General features: G+C 38.4%; 1 protein-coding gene across 1 annotated transcript in view; it reads left to right on the top strand.

Annotated features, from left to right (window-relative positions):
• Positions 1-1,826: 1,826 nt before the first annotated feature.
• The window catches only part of LMOD3 (leiomodin 3), a 48,806-nt gene continuing 32,846 nt past the window's right edge, over positions 1,827-17,786 (top strand). The window contains exon 1 of the mRNA XM_027864091.1: positions 1,827-1,879. The gene's annotated coding sequence lies outside the window, so the exon portion shown is untranslated. The remainder of the gene's footprint in view (positions 1,880-17,786) is intronic.

The following is a 17,786-nucleotide window of genomic DNA, read 5'->3' as shown; positions in this document are numbered from 1 at the left end:
TACTTCAAGTCCAGCACTCTACTTACTGCGTCAAGCTTCCAAGACTGATATATTTTGATTTAAAAATGGAACTGATGAAAAGAGAGAATATAGTCAAAGTTTATGAATTATTTTTTAAAAGATTATGTTTTGTGACATATTCAAATGTATGAGAAGTAAAGGAAGCATGGCATAGTTACTAGAGGAGGGAATGTGAGCAAGCATTTATTAGGTGACTACTATGAGCCAGGCACCATTCTAAGAACTTTACAAATATGTTTTTTTCATTTGTTCCTCACAATAACTCTGTGAGATAGGTGCTATTATTATCCAGAGCAACAGGCTTAAATCCCCCCCAGACCCTTAGTAGCAGTATAATCCTTCACAATTCACTTAATTTCCCTGAGCCTCAGTTTTCCCATCTCTGAAATGGGAATAATAAAGTTAACTTATCTCAAAAAATTGTTGTGAGGCTTAAACAAAATAACAAATAGTGCTCTATAAATCTGAAAGAATTATTTAAACATAACTACTTAATAGGTGAATTCTCAGTTTCAATGACTGCAAAGAATAATTACCTTGTATTCAGTTGAGCTAATAAACATTTTATGAAAAATGAGAATGCCATCTCTGTTTGGTTTTTAGTAATAGGAATGAAAAAAAAACATGCTAATGGAAGCTAGGGAAGGTCTTGCAGGAAAATCATTCAGCAAAAACTACCCCATGGCAAACAGATGGATTTTCCTTAAGGTGCTACCTAAGACTGGGGATGAAAGAACGCCAAGGCTGACTTGGGAAAAGATTCACTGGTTTCACAGGCCCCTCCCTTTGGGGGCTCCAATTACTTGGTGTTTGTTATTGTAAAGACACCAAATGACCCTTGATAATCCCCCTATTGCATTACAGTGGGCTGCAGTTGGAAACAGTCTCCAGATAAATATTTTTCCATTTCTGTCTCCTCCATCATACATACAAGTATGTTCAAAGGGATTCTAGGTTAATGTTACATGGAAACATTTTCTGAGCAACATGAGGGGGCATTTGGCCTCAAAGGTTGGTGAAAAATGGTTAAAAATCATGTTTATGAAGGATGGTGCCAATGGTGCAAAATGTATTGGGAGGCATTTAGAGTCAGCATACATCCCATTAATTATCCTAAAAATAGAACCTACTCAACATGTCAGATGCTTAAAGAATGGTTTTCAACCACAAGGTCATGGAAGCCAGGAGGCAAACTCAAAAAGAAGGAGCTCTGGACCCAAAGCTCCATAGCCATTCTGTTTTCTAAAAAATGAGTTCAGGGCCTGGCCTCTTGGAACGTCAACTCCTCCAAGGTCCATGGGTTTGGGTTTATTTTTTGTCTTTGTATCCCGAGGTCTACTAACATGGTGCCTTGAAGAGAATAGGAATTTTCACAAATGTTAGTTGAATTGTTGAGTCAGATGGTGGCAGGGGGGTGGAAGCATAAGCATACTGGAAATTAAAATATCTGAGTTTCAGTGCTGACTTTACCACTTACTCTTAGAGTTGGCTAGGCTCTGGATCTCTGTTTCTTCACTTGTAAAATGAGGAGGCTAGAATGCTGATTAGTTGAAAAAACCATAATGATCCTAGACAAGAGAGAATTTTCCCTCCGGAAACATAATAATGAACGATACCTTACTCCTCTCAGACAAGAGGTGAGGTACTATCTAGGCATAATAGTGTATACACCGTCACACTTGGCACATTGATTTTGCTTAACTGGTTTTTGTTTGTTTGTTTGTTACAGGTGAAGGATTGATTGGGGTGGAAGGAGATATTTCCAGAAATGACTGCTATGAAAACAAAAGGCACCACTAAAACACGCACCACTAAAACACGCACAATGGTGCCATGAAGCTTGGATTTGCCCATTCTGGTGAGTTATACAGAGCATGCTCAGGTATTCTCTGCCTCTTTCTATTCTAATCCAATCCTCAGCAAGGAAGGAGGGAGTGGGCTAGGGGGAAGGGGTGGGAATCCTATTTCCAGAAATGCATAGGTAGCATAGATAGCACTGCATGATGAAGTTACCTAATTGTCTGTGTGTCAGAAATCAGCAGATACACAAAAGGGGTGACACATTCCTCCACCTTTCTCTCTTCCTTTTGGCTTAATGAGCCAATGAATATGAGAATGGGAAGCCTACTTCCCCTAATTAGAAATAGCAATGAGTCTGGTTCATGACTGCATAACTGGGTACAGAATATGAAAGTGCCAATGTAGTCCCTGCAGCAGCTGCTATGTGATACAAACACACACACGTACACATGCACACGCGTGTGCAAACATACACACATGTGTTCATACACAGTGTATATATACATATACATATACATATATGTGTATACATATACACACATATATACATACGTGTATGTGTGTATACATATTACATATATTTTGTTTGTTTATGAAGCTAAGATCTTATCTAGATCTAACACTGAATGTCTCCAAAAGTTTCCTAAAAACACTTCACCTGCACTGATAAAAGGACTCAGATCACATCTGATGTGCTTAGAAACTGAAAATTAAAGTTGGAGGCTTTTGTTCGTTTGTTTTGTCTGCAATACTTGTGACATAGGCCCTGTGCAAAAAGAGTGGAAAAGAATGAGTGAGCAAAAATGAGTTCACTTGTGAGGGATGCTGGGACTGCTCATTCTTAATGTGGCAGCCTCATCCAAATGGCCGGTTTACTGGGTTCCCTACAGCCTCTTGATGCAGCAGGCGGCCCAGAGTGCCTTGCTACCTTGTACAATGCTGTTATTTTCAGTTCAGCCTTCTTAAAAGAAGCCAGGCAGCCTCTGATGCCCTTGCTGTGTAAGGGGACACCCTGGGAGCTCTCCAGCCCGCATACAATCCCAAAGTGATAAGAACTCAGTCCTGATGGGGGGCAGGGGGAAGGGGGCAGAGAAAGGGAATTGGCACAGTCCTTAGTGCCAGCTACTTTGCCCCAGGAGAAACTGTGTTGCTAAACCAGAAAGCCAAATTAATGGGCCAAGACAAATGAATTTGCAACAACACTGTTTGTTTTGACTGTCTTGGTTAATTATTCATGCTCTACAAAGCACTCTATGCCCTGTATGTCTGGCTACAAGCCCTTCCATTCCCTTTCTCTGTATGAGCCTCAGCCAAATCTACAGAAGATTAGGATTTTAATTTAAATAGTGAATTAAAAATAGAAAATTCACAGCACTTGGGCTTTCTCAGAAAGGATCCAGGTTTTCTGCGCTCTTCAAAGGCATGGAAAGTAGTCAGCTCTTGGTTTCTATGAATGTCATAAGTAACTGTACTTTATAGCCAGTTATGTATGCTAAGAGGTTTCTTAGTTTTTTTATGAACTATGAGAAAGTCAGCCCTTTGTGGTTTTGAATAATAGGCCGAGGAAGGCAGGCAAGACAGTACTAATAGAAGATAAATGTAGTGACATTTAGAAACAATTCTGTTCCCCCTCAAAGGCGGCAGCAGAAGTTCAAGGGAGAATTTTCAAGTGATTATGTGGAAGTAGTACCTGGACAAAAATAAGATGGATTTCCAGGTGTGGTGACTCTCTCCCAGATTTTCTTGTAAGCTGATGCCCGGAGGCCTTTAGGAGGAGAATTGGATGAGTCGTCTGAGCTCCCCCCAAAAGGAAGGGGGGGAGGCTAACATTAGCTGAGCCACCTGGCTAGATTCTGGATAAGCCACTGGTATAAAAAATTTACCAGCTGGAACTCAAAAAGGTGATAATTTTCCATTTGGAGCTAGATTTTTGATGTCTCTTCAGGGAGGGGAAACGTACAAAAAGGAGTGTCATAAATAATTTAAAATGTTAGGATTCGCCGTTTTATTTCACTAAATATGATCTAACTCCATAATTTAATTTAGCAAAAAGGGTGAATAGGAGTGCAGAAAAACATGGAAAGATGGATAGAGTGGAGAAGAAAAATTCCATTTCGTTTATTTTATTAGAAAGGGGATTGGCTCTGGAGTCAAGAGGACCTGGATTTCAACCCCACCTTTAATGCTTGCATGCATCCCTGTATGAGGTTGGACAAATCACTTTGCTTTCCTCTGCCTCGGTTTTGGCATATATAAAATGAAGGGGTCAGACTAGATGGCCTGTTGAGGTCCTTTCCTAACCTACAAATAAACATCTATTAAATATCTACTACGTTCCAGGTATTTGAGACAGAAATGCAAACAAATGCTGCCTGCCTTCAAAGAGTTTATGTTCTGCTGGAAACAATGTGCCCACATAAATGAATATAAAAAATATGTATAAAGTAAATACTTAGTAATAGCAAGAGGGAAGGAAGCACTAACCATTGGGGGATGGGGAAAGGCCCATGAAAGTAGGAGAAGGCTATGCACATGGAATGCAATAATGTAAATGAAAACAATCCTGAAAAGAAGCCCAACTCTGAGTAGTTCTCAGGACCAAAACAGGTCTTGGGAAGTAAATAACGAAACAATGAATCTCCCTCCTCTTGACAATATGACATGTACAAAATGTTACAGTCGCACCAGACATAGTCATTCTCTACATACCACTTCCTTAACCATTTTTCTTTATTATAAGAGAAGGTCTGTTGATGGTCAGTGTGGGGGTGTTGTATCCAGGAACGACTATGATATAAAAGCATTAATAAAATTTACTTTAAAAAGTTTTTTTGTCAAACACCTATAATGTGCAAAGCATTGTGTTAGGTTCTAGGACCAGAAACAAAAAGGAAAAAGTACCTGTCCTCAAAAATCTTGCATTCTACCTACTGCTACTACTACTACCACTACTACAATTGCTACTACTACCACCACCACCACCACCACTACTACTACTAGCTAACATTTAGATGATCTCATTTGTCAGGTGTTGGGTGCTAGGCAATCCCTGTCCTCAAATAAATTACATTCTACTTACTACTACTACCACTACTACTACTACTACTACTACTACTACTATTACTACTACTAGCTAACATTTAGATGATCTCATTTGATCCTAGAAGGATGCAACATGTATTCAGATTAATATAATCAGTGCTGTGTTAGAGCCAGCTTCCAGAGCTGACTGTTAAATTTTGAATGTGAGCATTTGCACCTTGAAATTGGCAAGCACTACCAATTAGGGCTTGATTTATTGTTTTGTTGATTATCTAGACTTTAGAAAGTGATGGAGAAAATGTTAATAATGCAAATTAAACTTAAAATATATCTTGCCTACATCCCCCCCACCAGAGCTGGTTGTTAAATATTTACCAGCATGCCACTAATAATAAAGGGAAGGGTATGAGGGGGAAGGTCTCGAAGGGAACTCTAGACAAACTGCTCAAAAATGTTTGATAAACATACATTTAAAGCTGGAAGGCACTTTAAAGGCAGTCTCTTCTAACCCACTCATTTTACAAATGAAAACAACGTGGGCCCTGGGAGATTGTGACTTGCCCAAGGTCTAACAGATTAGAAGTTGCAGAGCTGAGATTCAAAGCAACTCCTCAGACTTGATTTGAACCCTTTCCACTCACTGTACCAGTCACCCAGTCACCTTTAGAATGCATCTACTTTATATTCACTCAGTCTTCTCATCTTGGGGGTACATATCAATTCAAGAATATGATTTGGAAGCTCACAGGAGCATAATGGCCATGAGCCAAGTTGAGTAAATATTCTCCTACAGCATAATCCTCATTTGATGTGTCAATGGGCAGGGAGTGGAGGGGAAACATGGAGACCATGGTAGACAAATAATTTTCTGTGCTGGAATGCAGAAGGGAGGATGGTGATAAAACAACCTAACTGTACTTTTAGCATGTTTTAAAACACTTGACTGTTGACACTCTGGCAATGAGAATTTACAACTTTCAAGATGACTCCAGTGAGTCTAAGGAAGCTTTTAATCTTGGCTCTGATGTTTCAAAGACTTGTTTGCAAAGAAGGGGAGGAATCCACAAAATGAATTAGGTTGTAACAAGCCTCTGCCTAGCTGGTGAAAGATCTTATGATTCATTTCCACATTTGAGACGAGGATCCTTTCCATCCTTGGATTTTCTTTATCCCATAGAACAGTCACATTACCCATTCATGGAGGTGGTATTGGTTTTCAAGTGACTTAGATTCTACCTGGGACTTCATCCCTAAATAACTAACCACATGTCCTTGGATGAATGTGTGACGAAGCTTTCACATCATACCTTTAGTTTTGTAGATTTGTCTCTTGAAGCAAATTATTCGCCTCCCAGAAAGTTGCTCCCACAATTTAATTAAGTATGCTGCAATCAGAGAGAGTGAGGGGACTAGACCAGGGCATTGCTGAGACTCCTGGGAATTGGGAGTTAGCTGATAGTTGATATTCAAACTCACTCCTGGAGGGAAAGGAGTTTGGGGCTGTAACTGCGTCTCTCACTCTGACAGTAACTCAGGGGTTCTGAGTGTTCCCAGGGCTTCTTCATTTAGCAGAATGGGGAGACTTCTAGGGTCCTTATAGTCCCATACACATCTTCACAAAGATACTCTTGGTCCTGTTCTCTCACCTTTTGAATTAACCTGTAATTTTCTCATTGTTGGCTTCATTTTCCTTTTCTAATAATATGAACCATTACTGGGCCTAGGCAGCTGGAGAAACCTTATTTTTCTTCTCCACTAAGAGGGCTCTCTCAGTGGACCCACAAATGTGTTCAGAGCAGTCAGTCTTCTGAGAGATTGGCCTCCTAGAAGAGAGTCAGGCTTCTTTCTTTTCTCAAACTTTTGGACGCATTAATCCCCAACTCTGCACACTTGGGAAAATTACTCAAAATTTAGATGTTGGCTCATATCTACAGTGTCCCCAAAGGGAGGAGGTAAAAAGTAATCAATATCCAATATTAATCAAGTTGAGGCAGTTTTCTTTTTTTTATTTCCTACACATAAAAGAAATACTTACCAGACTCACAGGTGAGCACTGACAAAGAGACTTGAACAAACACATTTACAATTTATTCTCTGCAGGGATATTGATACTTAAAACCTTCTAAACATGAAGCAATTTGTAGGACTGCTGATTAAACATTTTACAATTATCTGTCTTCATCAAAGTTTATGTCTTCTGACCAATTAAATCAGGGATTGGGTTCACCCTTTAGCCAGTGGTCATTGTCTCCAAGAGTGTGGGGGTAGTTACTGATAACTCTTTCCGAAGGGCAGCCCACTGACTCTGGAGTCAGAATCTCTGAACCTGGTGAACTCACAAAATGCCCTTCAAACCTGGACAGGTCCATCTTGGGATTGAGACTCATTCACCTAAGACCAATAAAGAAGAAAGACAAGAGAAGTAGCTCAAAACCCAGTATCAAATTCACTTATGTAGGACACAGACTTTAGCTGCCATATATAAAATACATATAAAGTAAGCTGCCCTTTCCCCAAACCTTGACTGGAGGGCCATTTGCCATACATAGAATCTAGGGTTAAGGAGCAGAGTAAAGCTGCTTTTTTTTTTTTTTTTTTTTAAGATTTATAGAGTCAGCTGTTCTTCCTACTCAGAGGCCAATAAAAGTGCTTCTTTGTCATCTGAAAGGGCCAAACCTCAGAGATGAAGTACCCTATGTGGCCAAATGGAAGCAAACAGAAGGAGCTTTGGTGTCCCCAAAGGGCCCAAGTGCTTTGCTAGCATATATGGTCAGTCAAAATCAGATTTGAAATACCCTGTTGAACCCCTAGTTATGCTTTTTAAAATCTATGGTGATATATAATGTGTATACTGTTTTTCATGGAATCCCAGAATCCCAGAATTAGAAGATACTTTAATGACCATCTAGTTCAACGTGTACTTGAAAAAGGTATAACATACCTCTATAATACACCTGACAAAGCAGTCATCCAATATTTGAGTGAAGACTTCCAGTGAGAGAACCTACTACTTCCCTAAGCAACCCAGAAAGTTCCACCTTCCTCTCCTCCTCACCTCCCCACAATCCCTCACCCTACTGTATCCCACTTTTTAACTTCTTATCTTCGTTCATTAGAAGGTAACCCCCTTGATGGCAAGCCTGTTTTTCCCACAGTGCCTGACGTATAGTAAGCACTTAATTAATGCTTGTTGATTTGACTTACATAAAGCCTAAATTTGCCTCTGTACAACTACCACCTTTGCACTGAGTTCTCTAGGGCCAAGTAGGATAACTCTAATCCCTTCTCCATGTAACACCTCTTCAAACACTCAAAGTCAATTATCAGGTCACCCATGGGCTACCCCTTCTCTATGGCATCATCAGCTGGGGGCCCTTTGCTATCTCAGTGATTCCTCTGGATACTACCCAGATGACCAATGGCTTTCTTTAAGTCCTATTGATGTCATTCTGCATCAGTATTTTCCTATGCCAATGTATTTTTTATTTATAGTATTGTAATATTCTATTACATAATATACCATAATTTCAAATTATTAAGTAGTTTTCTATTTGTAGTACATATAGGTTATTTCCAGGTTTTTGTTCAATTATAAATAAGATAGCTATGAAGGTTTTATATAAAGGATGGTGCTTTTTTTCCTTTCCTTTTATATGAAATCTTTAGGATAAGGTCCCAGAATTATGTTCACTGTGTCAAATGTATTGATTAATTTTGCAAATCATTGCAGATTATTATATTCTCTCCAAAAAGTTTTCCACAGTCTAGTCTCACCAACAATGCAATAGAGTACCAATTTCCTTACAGCCCTATCAATGTTGAATTGTATTATTTTCCTCTATTTTTGCCCTCTAGAATTTAGTGTATGTGAGGTGATATCTTAAGGTTGTCTTGATTTGCACTTCTCTATTATGAAATTTAAGAATCTTTTCATGTAGTTATCATTTATGTCCCTTACCTATCACTCCATTAGGGAGTATATATCATTTTAAAAGATATTTATCAATTCATTTGGTCCACAAATATTTTTCCCCAATCTGTTTATTTACTTTTAATTCTAGAGATATTGTTTTCTGTTATGCAAGATCTTTTCATCTTTGTATAATCAAACACATTGATTTTGTCTTCAACAATTACTTCCTTTTGATTGACTAATGAAAGTGCTCCTCCTCCCCATAGCTGATATATATGTATGTATGGAATTACTTTGCCTTCCAATTCCTCTTTTATTATAGTTAATCATAGCATATGATATGAGTTATGAATTCAAATCAAATTTTTTATCATACGGCTATCCAATTTCCCCAAGTTTTCATTAAGTAGTAATTATATTTCTAGTGTTTTTACAGCCTTGGTTTGTGAAACACAAACCTCTTGTGCACATTAAATTTGATTTCTAGATTCTTGTTCTACTTCCTTGAGCTAGTTTTAACTTTTTTCCCAGCGTGAGATTTTTAAATAATTTATATAAATTTTAAAATTTATTTTGACAAATTCATGTTCATTTATCTTACATATATTTATGTTTTATATACACTTATTTTATATTTTATTTATTTTTATAAAACTTAACAAAATTTCCCAACATGAGATTTTTCATAAATTTTTATTATTTTTATGTCTAGGACATTTCGAAATCTTGTATGGGAGATCCCCATTCTCCTGTTCTCTTTTTCTTGATCTTATCTGTCTACTTCAGGTAGCACCTGAACTGAGTCTTGACAGAACAAAACATACGGTTCTAACAAGTGGCAGTTAGGAAGCACGTTCCAGGCATGGTCCCGGGATATCCTGTAAAAAAGGGAGCTCCCATGCAAGTCTAGTCAATTTATGCAGCCCTAGAACATAAAGTACATGAAAGGGAATAATATGAAAAGACTCTAGAAAGATAATTTGGAGTCAGATTAAACCTTGGTTCGGGTTCTTGGGTCTTTTCAAATTGTCCTGGGTCCCTTTAACAAAATTGCAAAGGTGCTGGTGAAGCTGTGCTAAGGAGAGTTCTTTCAGTCCATTGTGCCCTTGGTTTCATTTTGAGAACATGACTAAAAAGGAGTAAATGGGACCAGGGAAGCTGGTGACCTTTCCCCTACATCCTACCAGCAACCCAATAACTGTATTCCCCACAACTGGTTTCTGCCCTTGAACCCCTTGCCCTGTTGCCATGCCTTACTGATCGTCCAACCACCTGCCTTGTCAGGTCTTCTCCCTGCTGATGAATGCATTGCGTTTAGGCACTCCTTAAGTGAGGGTTTCAGGTCCATGAGAAAAAGAGAAAGAGAGAACAGAAAGTGGGGGAGAGAAAGAGAAAGAGTAGAAAAGAGGGGAGAGAGAGAAAGAGAAAGAATGAGAGAGAGAAAAGAGAGAGAAAGAACAAGAAAGATGGAGAGAGACAGAGACAGAGACATGGCAAAGATGTCGAGATAGTTCAGGTTCACATCACACCCATATCCTGCTTCCCTGCCAGGATCTCTTTTTCCTCTTGCCTTTTCTCCAGGATCCAAGCCAAACTGCATCTTGAGTAACACTACTCGAAGATCTCAATGTCTCCTGGCATTTCAATCGACTAAAGTGTTCTTTCCTTGTGCCTTTCACTGTTTGTTTGTTTTTTTTTTTTCACCACTGATGTGTGTTTTTAACTGTCCTTTTTTTTTTCCGTCTGTGAGAGACCTGAATTTTAATGAGGTAAAATGAGCCCCAGAAAGGGGTTCTTTGCATCATAGCCCACAGACTTTTAAGTGTAGGAAGTTTAAGGCATCTTCATAATGAAGATAACCAGTCTCTTGATCCAAATAACCCAACAATAAAGATATTATGATAAAAAATAATTTCCTTCTGATTTATTCAGGGGAAAGAATAATTAATATATATGGACAAAAGTGGTTTTTTGCACTTTCACATCAGCCAGAGTCACAAAACTTCAGAGTTAGAAGATGGCCTGTCTTCATTGCCATCTATTCTAATCAATACCTGGACAAATTCCCTCTACAACATACCTGGCAAGTAGTCAATTTTTTGTTAAAAACCTTGAGTAATGAGGAATGTGTCACCTCTAGAGGTAACCCTTTCCATTGTGGGATAACTCTAATGAGGAAAGGTTTTCTTCTGTCAAGACCTTAGATTTCAGGCTAGAAGGGACCAAAGAAGCAATCTAGTCTCACTCTTTCATTTTATAGATGAGGAATTAAGGCCAAGAGGAGTTAACTAACTTGCCAGGATCACACAGTTGATAAGTGGGGGAGGTGGGATTTGAACACAGGTCTTCCTGACTTCAAGTCCAGTACTCTATCTACTACACAACTTCAATGTCTGTCTCATTCCAATCATTGGTCCTTCTGTAGCCACAGAAAAATAAGTCCAATCTCACTCTAAACCGACAGCCTTTCAAATATTAGAAAATAACTAGAACAGCTAAGAAATCACCAATACTCCAATATGTCTATGATACATGGATGCGGAGAGTCTCTCCAATGACACAGTTTGTCACCTGTCTCTACCTGAATATTCTGTGCTGCTCTCCTCCATGTCTTTCCTCCCAAGGGATCATCCCCATGGATTCCTCACTTGTGCTAAAGATATTCCTTGAGTCCTCTTTACTTCTCAAGGATACCAATGACACACATAGGCCATCCATTGGCTCTTTTCTCCTTCTTATGACATGACTAGCCCTCATTGTTAGTCACAAATTTCCACGACACCCGTTAAACCATGAATTCTTAACCTGTTGTATGGCATGAACCCATTTTATGAGGCAGCTAGTTCACACAGTGAATAGAGTGCAGGGGCTTACAGTCAGGAAAACTTGAGATCAATTCAAGCCTCAGATAGGTACCATGTGACCCTGGGCAATTCACTTCACCTCTGTTTGCCTTAGTTTCCTCAACTTTAAAATGGGCATAATAATAGCACCTACCTATTCTAGGGTTGTTGTGAGGATCAAATGAGATAAAAACGGAAAAGCACTTAGTGCAATGCCTGACACATAGTAGGCACTTAATAAATGTTTATTCCCATCACTTATTCCTCTTTCCCCTTTGGTAGTCTAGTAGAGCCTTCTCAGAATAATGTTTTGAATGCATAAAATAATACTATGTAATACTATGCATTACAAAGAAAACTAATTATATTGCAACAAAGGTGAATTTTTTTCTCATCCAATTTCATAGATCCCCTGAAATCTATCCAATCTATCTTGACTCCAGGTTGAGAACTCCCACTTTAAACAGTTTCCCCTTTGTAATATGACATACAAAAAGTTTGAGAGACATAATTTCTGGGTAATTAATCATTTTATTAATCATGCTAGCATATAATTAATAAAAGGAGTCAGTGACACTCTTGAATGTCAAAGACCCCTCATGGAACCCACTCTTATGTGCCCTTGGAAGACAGGGTGTTCCTGAGGGTGGAGATCTGACTCTGGTTAACAAATAAAGGGAGAGAATGAATATTTAATGAGAGGTGGACCTGTTCTAATAAGGGACTGGGGGACTGACTTTGATCATGTCATTTACTTCCAAATCATAACCAGCCTTGGGCAATCACATTAAAGAATTTATCCCCAAACCATAGAACACAATGGGCTTTCCTCCCTGGGTGGGTGGGGTCTGAACAAGATTAAGGAGAAAGTTAATCCAGTCTATCAGCAATGTCTTTGAGATGCTGGCTTGGACTAATAGAGAATAACGTTTCAGAAAAGTATAAATCCTGTGTCTCTCCAGTATTAACAATTAGATATTTAATAATCACTTCTCTCAGTAATTCCTTGCTGTGTTTTGCTATGAGGACCATGAGCCTCTCCACTGCCCATTGAGTGATCTTCAGCTTCATTTCCTTAGAGACTGGGGAGCTTCATGCTTCATGGCCCATACAACACAATAGGAAGAAATCACGGTCTTAACTTTAATCATCCTCTATTTTATGTCTTCTCTATACCTTTCCTTAGCAAAAGGATTTGACTGCTTGGAATCACAAGTACAGCTAATGAAACATAATTACTTACTTAAAATTTATCTGATTGCTAGAGGCTAATGCTTAACAATATAATAATATAATGACATAATATAGTAATAAAAGTACTTTACATTTGGATTGTGTTATTCTAAGCTTTTCCCCCCCACGTACATTGCTTATGTCAACACTTCAAAGATTGATGACTTCAAAATTTCAGGGACTTCCTTTGCCAACACAGATTATATCTCCACCTACGGGGCATGTTCTCATGAGCGCTTGTAGCTGAAAAAAATTCACCAGCTGGTGACCGGCTTTCTAGGGTTCCATCCCTTTGAATTTAGTATGGTTGGCCCTTGAAAGACAGACAATCGATTTGACAATGGCCTACATTTGAAGTCTTTACAGCTTTGTGGAACCTGCCATAACTTGGCTTCTGTTAACACTGCCACAAAACAAAACCAAAAAAATCTTAGGATCCCCTCCATACCAAGACGAAGCATGTAATTACGACAGGAGTGAAAGTTGCATACATACATTGTCTCATTTATGTACATGGACTTTAATGCCCATAATTGATTAATGGGCTTTTTTTGTGACATGAACTCCAAAATCTTGCTTATATTTGAAGGAAATATTCTATTGACATAATTGCCTGTTCCTTTCCTGATGACATCTATGTTTAGCTATAAATTTTTTTGTCTCGAATAGGTCTGTCGACTCTAAGTAGTCTAATCAAACCCAAACTGAACTGGAAACCAGATCAGAACCAAATCCCTTACTCTTAATGTAACTAAAATTACAATTTAGTGACCTTTATGAAATCTGACCAAAAGCAGACAGGACAGCACATTGATTTGAATTGGCTACGCTCAAATGCGGGCTACGCTCCTAAAATCAGATTGATTTTAGTATTTAAGGCTGGAAAGGACCTTAGCAGTCATTTAATCTAACACTTCATTTTACAGAAGGGGAAACTAAAGCCTACAGAGTTTTAATCATTTGCCTAAGGTCACATAAGTAGAGGAAAAAGGAAGTGGGTTTATTTAATTGTGAAGGATTTTCTTTGACCATCCTATAAAGAAGTAGGATGTCCACATCAAGCGCTTATTGTAGGATCGCAGTCATCATAAATTTAGAGGTGAAAGGGATCTTAGCACTTATCTTGTTCAATACCCTCATTTTACAGATGAAGAAACACTTAAAACAGTTCAAAGCCTGTTCTTATGCATGGTCTTAAGGAAGTCACTTTTCAATTTTCTCCTCTATAAAGAAAAGGTCAGACTAAATAAGTATTAAGTACCCATCCAGTTGAGAGACTATGACCTATAATTCCACTCTGGAATGAAGAAAGCTTTGAAAACCAATTTCACATGCCTTTCCTCTGAGACAATTACTAATTTACACTGTATATACCTTGTATGTACATAGTTGTTTGCATGTCGTGATACTGTGAGCTCCTCAGAGTAGAGATTATTTTTGCCCAGTTGTAGCCCTAATGCTTAGCACAGAGCTTGGCACATAGTAAGTGCTTAATAAATGCTTGTCAATTTGTTGACTTACCTGTTTCTTCAAAGGTGTTTTTCTGGTTTCTGGGTCTCTTAGATAAAAGAACTTTTTTCACAAATTCAATTTGATGAGCATTTATTAAGCATCTACTGTATGTCATCCATAGTGTGAAATGCTAGAGATACCAAGGTTTTTAAAAAATTAAAAAATAAAAAAGTCCCTGACCCTCAAGGAGCTTACCTTCTACAGTCATCATTGTGGCAATCAACTTTTGGAGTGACATGCTTGACTGCAAAAATGTGTGCATTTTTCAGTTAGAAAAGTCAATGGAGAAAAACTGAAAAATCTGATTGCATCCTCAGGGGGACCGTTTGGTGAAATGTTATCATGATGCATGGATAAGCAGAGCAATTAGCCTCGCTGCTTCCTCTGACATGTGATTTAGTACCAGAAGCTAGTTCTGGTGAGGGCCACACATGCAAGAGTTCCTTTGACACAACCCTTTGCTAGCTACAGAATTCTCATGTTGTCCGAAACCAGACCTTTCCCTGAGGCCCCTTTAATTTAGCAGCTGGTACCCCATTTTGAAGATTTCCCGCCAGATATTTTCCAAGGCTTATGTTTCAACCTACTTGACTACAGAATTCTAAAATGATAAAGAAGATAAAACAATCTTTCATATATAGCAACTCATTTCAAATTTTTCTCTTCATCTATTTTAGTCAGTCTGAGTTTTTCTCTCTAAGATGCTATTGTTAGTGTTTCTAACCCCTTCCCTTCCCTGGGCCTTAATGTCCTCTTCTATAAAAATGAGGGCGTCGGGCAAACCGGCTGGCCTTTGAGGTGCCTCCCCGCTATATATCTATGATCTCATCAAATTAATGCAAATATTATTATTCCTACTTCACAGACCAGGAAAATGAGTCTCAGAAAGCCACTAAATATCAGAACTAGCATCAAACTTAGTCTTCTGGCTCCAAGTTTGGTATTTTTCTACTGATATGTACCATGCTCATGTGCATGCACCATACATATACACTATACATATATACATAGGGGTGTGTGTACCTTCAATTTTTTAATTCTCTTACTGGTATTCCTTTCTTAAAGAAAGTGCTAAACACTTGTAACATATAAACAGTCAAACAAAACACATTTCCTCAGAACAAACCATGTATTTTTTAAGTGTAACCAGGGATTCAACAAGGCATATTCAAAATTGACCCTCCTTATTCTGGCTAACCATATGTGCTAGCTTTTGAGAAAATCCTTTTGGTAGCTGTGTGGAAGATGAATTGAAGATGAGAGGGACCATTAGACTGTGGAGCTCCTTGGGGACAGGGATCATCTTTTGCCTCTTTCTGTATCCTCAAGGACAAGCACAGTGGTTAGCACATTGTTATTATTCAGTCGTGTCTGACTCTTCTTGACTGTGGACCATATCACACCAATATATGACATCATGGGATTTTCTTTTTTTTATTTTTATTAATAAATTTATTTATTTTTAGTTTTCAACATTTCCTTCCACAAGATTTTGAGTTCCAAATTTTCACCCCCTCTCGCCCCTCCCCCCACCCCAAGATGGCATGCATTCTGAATACCCCTTCTATCTCTCCCTCCCTTCTCTTATCACCTTCCCCTTCTATTTTCCTGTAGGATAGGATAGATTTCTGTACCCCATTTCCTGTATTTCTTATTTTCCAGTTGCAAGTGAAAACATTTTTTTAAAACATGTGTTTTTAAAACTTTAGGTTCCAAATTTTCTTCCTTCCTCCCTCCCTACCCACCGTCATTGAAAAGGCAAGCAACTCAATATAGGTTATACATGTGCAGTTATGCAAAACACTTCCTTAGTAGTCATGTTGTGAAAAACTGACTCTATTTCCCTTAATCCTATCCTGCGCCCCCCATTTATTCTATTCTTTCTTTTGACCCTGTCCCTCCTCAGAAGTATGTGCTTCTGATTACCCCCTTTCCCAGTTTGCCCTCCTCTCTATCATTTCCCTACTCTCTTGTCCCCTTCCCCCCTATTTTCCTGTAGGGTAAGACAGATTTCCATACCCAATTGAGTGTGTATGTTATTCCCTTCTTAAGTCAAATCCTATGAGAATAAGATTCACTCATTCCCTCTCACCTTCCCCCGTTTCCCCTCCACTGTAAGAACCTTTTCTTTTCTGTTTTTTTTTGTGAGATAATTTGCCCCATTCTACCTCTCCCTTTCTCCTTCTGCTAGTATAATCCTCTCTCACCCCTTAATTTTATTCTCCAGATATGACCCCTTCATCTTCAACTCACCTTGTGCCCTCCATCTGTCTATCTATCTATCTATCTATCTATCTATCTATCTATCTATCTATCTATCTATACATACACATAATTTTTTCCCTCCAACTATTGTAATATTGACAAAGGTCTCATGAGTTACAAATATCATCTTTCCATGCAGGAATGTAAACAGTTCAACCTTAATAAGTCTCTTATGATTTCTCTTTCCTGTTTACCTCTTCATGTTCCACTTGAGTCTTGTATTTGAAAATCAAATTTTCAATTCAGCTCTGGTCTTTTCATCAAGAATGCTTGAAAGTCCTCTATTTCACTGAATGACTATTTTTTCCCCTGAAGGATTATACTCAGTTTTGCTGGGTAGATGATTCTTGGTTGTAATTCTATCTCTTTTGCTCTCCAGAATATTATATTCCATGCCCTGCGGTCCTTTAATGTAGAAGCTGCTAAATCTTGTGTTATCCTGATTGTGTTTCCACAATACTTGAATTGTTTCTTTCTGGCTGCTTGTAATATTTTTTTCCTTGACTTGGAAATTCTGGAATTTGGCTACAATATTCCTAGGAGTTTTCCCTTGGGGATCTCTTTCAGGAGGAGATCGGTGGATTCTTTCAATTTCTATTTTGCCCTCTGGTTCTAAAATACCAGGGAAGTTTCCCTTAATAATTTCTTGAAAGATGATGTCTAGGCTCTTTTTTGATCATGGCTTTTAGATAGTCCAATAATTTTTAAATTTTTTCTCCTGGATCTATTTTCCAGGTCAGTTGTTTTTCCAATGAGATATTTCACATTGTTTTCTAATTTTTTGTTGTTGTTTGTTTTTTTTTCTTTTTAGGCAATTGGGGTTAAGTGACTTGCCCAGGGTCACACAGTTAGTAAGTGTCAAGTGTTTGGTCTGAGGCCGGATTTGAACTCAGGTCCTCCTGATTTCAGGGCAGGTGTTCTATCCACTGCGCCACCTAGCTGCCCCTACTAATTTTTCATTCTTTTGGATTTGTTTTACAGTGTCTTGATTTCTCATAAAGTCACTAGCTTCCAATTGCTCTATTCTAATTTTTAAGGAAATATTTTCTTCAGTAAGCTTTTGGACTTCCTTTTCCATTTGGCCAATTTTGCTTTTTAGGGCATTCTTCTCCTCATTGGCTTTTTGGACCTCTTTTGCCATTTGGGTTAGGCTATTT

The sequence above is a fragment of the Vombatus ursinus genome, unplaced genomic scaffold, assembly GCF_900497805.2.
Source record: "Vombatus ursinus unplaced genomic scaffold, bare-nosed wombat genome assembly UNPS02014773.1, whole genome shotgun sequence".
NCBI lineage: Eukaryota > Metazoa > Chordata > Mammalia > Diprotodontia > Vombatidae > Vombatus > Vombatus ursinus.
Note: the sequence above shows the minus strand (reverse complement) of the source record. Positions and strands in the feature narration are given on the sequence as shown.